General features: G+C 39.0%; 1 pseudogene; it reads right to left on the reverse strand.

Annotated features, from left to right (window-relative positions):
- Positions 1-1,434: 1,434 nt before the first annotated feature.
- Positions 1,435-2,412, reverse strand: LOC123853897 (olfactory receptor 2M3-like; annotated as a pseudogene).
- Positions 2,413-2,800: the final 388 nt, after the last annotated feature.

Genomic DNA, 2,800 nt, shown 5'->3' on the forward strand with positions numbered 1-2,800 from the left:
GACATGTCTATAAAGGCAAGGGAAACAAAAGCAAAATGAACTATTGTGAATTCATCAAAATAAAAATCTTCTGCATGGCAAGGGAAATAGTCGACAAAAATAAAAGGGAACCTACGGAATGGGAGATGATATTCACCAATGACATATCAGATAGAGGGCTGGTATCTAAGATCTGTAAAGAACTTATGAAACTTAACACCCAGAAACAATTAATCCAGTCAATAAATTGGCAAAAGACATGAACAGGCACTTTTCCAAAGAAGACATACAAATTGCCACAGACACATAATAAAATGCTCCATATCACTAGCCATCAGGGAAATATAAATCAAAACCAAAATGCGATACCACCTTACACTAGTTAGAATGGCAAATATTACCAAGAGAGGAAACAACAAATGTTGGAGAAGTTGTAGAGAAAGGGGAACACTCTTACACTGTTGGTGGGAATGCAAGCTGGTACAGCCACTTTGGAAAACAGGATGGAGTTTCCTCAAGACATTAAAAATAGAGGTACCCTATGACCCAGCAATTGAACTACTAGGTATTTACCCCAAAGATACAGACGTAGTGAAAAGAAGGGGCACATGCACCCCAATGTTCATAGCAGCAATATCCATAATAACCAAACTGTGGAAGGAGCTTAGATGCCCTACAACAGATGAATGGATAAAGAAGATGTGGTCCATATATACAACGAGATATTACACAGCCATCAGAAAGGTTGAATACCCACAATTTGCATCAACATGGATGGAACTGGAAGGGATTATGCTAAATGTAATAAGTCAAACAGAGAAAGACAATTATCATATGGTTTTACTCATATGTGGAACATAAGGAATAGCACTGCAGACAATAGGGGAAGGAAGGGAAAACTGAAGGGGGGGTGGCAAATCAAAGAGGGAGATGAATCATGAGAGCCTATGGACTCCAGGAGACAAACTGAGGATTTCAGAGGGGAGGTGTGTGTTGGGATGGGGTAGCTGGGTGATGCGTATTAAGGAGGCCATGTTTTGTAATGAGCACTGAGTTTTATATGCAACTCATGAATCATTGAACTCTACATCAAAAAATAATGTACTCTATGCTGGCTAACAACATAATAAAAAAATAAAGAATAGAAATGAACAAAAATAGTTTATCAGTGCCCTATTTTACTATAATATTATGTGGTATTGTGATTCACAAATATCTCTCTGTTGTTAACTGGTATTGCATAAGACAGACTATGCATTGTGCATATTATCTTACAGCAAATATTTACTTGTAGCCATACTTTGAAGTTTCCATAACAAAGAAATATAATATTTGAACAAAAAAGCATGCAGACAGTTTTTCACTTTCTAAATCTTGTGTGCTTCTCTGTAAAAGTTTTGATACAAAGTTAGGTAAATATTGGGTGCTGAACTGTACCAGTTGAATAGATCAATGTCAGCATAAAGCAAAGAAGATAGAAAAAAGTTAATTGAAAATTTGCTCTCCAGACTTGCTCTTCCCCAACACCTTCATGAATGCTCTGGCCACTTCCTTGTTGTGAAGGCTGTAGATGAGGAGATTCAGCATGGGAGTAAGGATGGTATAGAAGGCTGACACCATCTTGTCCTGGGTGGGGGAACGATCAGAAACAGGCCACATGTATATAAACATGGTTGCTCCATAGTACATTCCTACCACCATGAGGTGGGAAGAACAGGTGGCAAAACCTTTTCAGGGGCCCTTCCCAGACCCCATGTGAATGACGGCCACAATAACATGAACATAGGAAACAATGATTACTGCTACAGGAAAGAGAAGTATAATTACACAGCAAATAAACATTAACCTTTCAAATAGCAATGTATTAGTGCATGAAAGAGTGAGAAGGGCAGGGACATCACAGAAAAAGTGGGGTATCTCTCAGGCACCACAATATGGGAAAGACAGTGCAACTGCAATGACAATTATACCATCAAGAAAGCCAACAATCCAGGAAGAAACAACCATAACACAATAGATTTTCTGGTTCATGAAAACTGAGTATTGTAATGGGTGACAAATGGCAACATAAAGGTCATAAGCCATTGTAGCCAACAGGAAACATTCTGCTCCAAGCAGGGACACATATAAGAATATCTGGGCTCCACAACCAGCCAGAGAGATGGACTTCCTGCCAGACAAGTAATTGAAAGCCATCTTGGGTACAGTGGTGCAGATGAGCATGAGGTCCATGAGGGACAGTTGGCTGAGGAGGAAGTACATGAGTGTGTGAAGCTGGGTGTCCAGGAAGATGAGAATCATGACAGTGTTTCCAATGAAGGCCACCGTGAAGATGCCCAAGACCAGAGAGAAGAGGAAGATGTGGGTGAGGCTGTGATTGAAGATTCCCAGTAGGATGAAGTCTGAGTTGAAGGTCTGATTCTCCCATGCCATGATAAATGTATTCACTGTAGAGAATATAACATGTGAAGAGTGGTCAAGACTGTGTCATGGAAATATCAAGGACTTCTAGCTTAAATCACCACACCTACATGTCTACATAGGGAAAAAGTTTTTATAAACCAGGAATATTAAAGTTTATTGTTAGCTTGATGTGATTAAAAAAAAATAAATGTAGATAACACACATAGTACATTTTATCATTAGAACATAAGAGGTTTCCCAAGACACATATAATCTAATTTTAGCAGCTAGTCAACTCAACTGTGTAATGTGGCTTATCACTTCAGAAATACACTACGAGTCACAAGAAGGCTCATGAAATGCTGGGAATTCAATGAGATTTTCCACTGAATGCAGCATATCACCCTATGATACTAAT

The sequence above is a fragment of the Mirounga angustirostris genome, unplaced genomic scaffold (genome assembly GCF_029215605.1).
Source record: "Mirounga angustirostris isolate CCGP_5_RB_7025 unplaced genomic scaffold, mMirAng1.0.hap1 SCAF_7, whole genome shotgun sequence".
Classification (NCBI taxonomy): Eukaryota; Metazoa; Chordata; class Mammalia; order Carnivora; family Phocidae; genus Mirounga; species Mirounga angustirostris.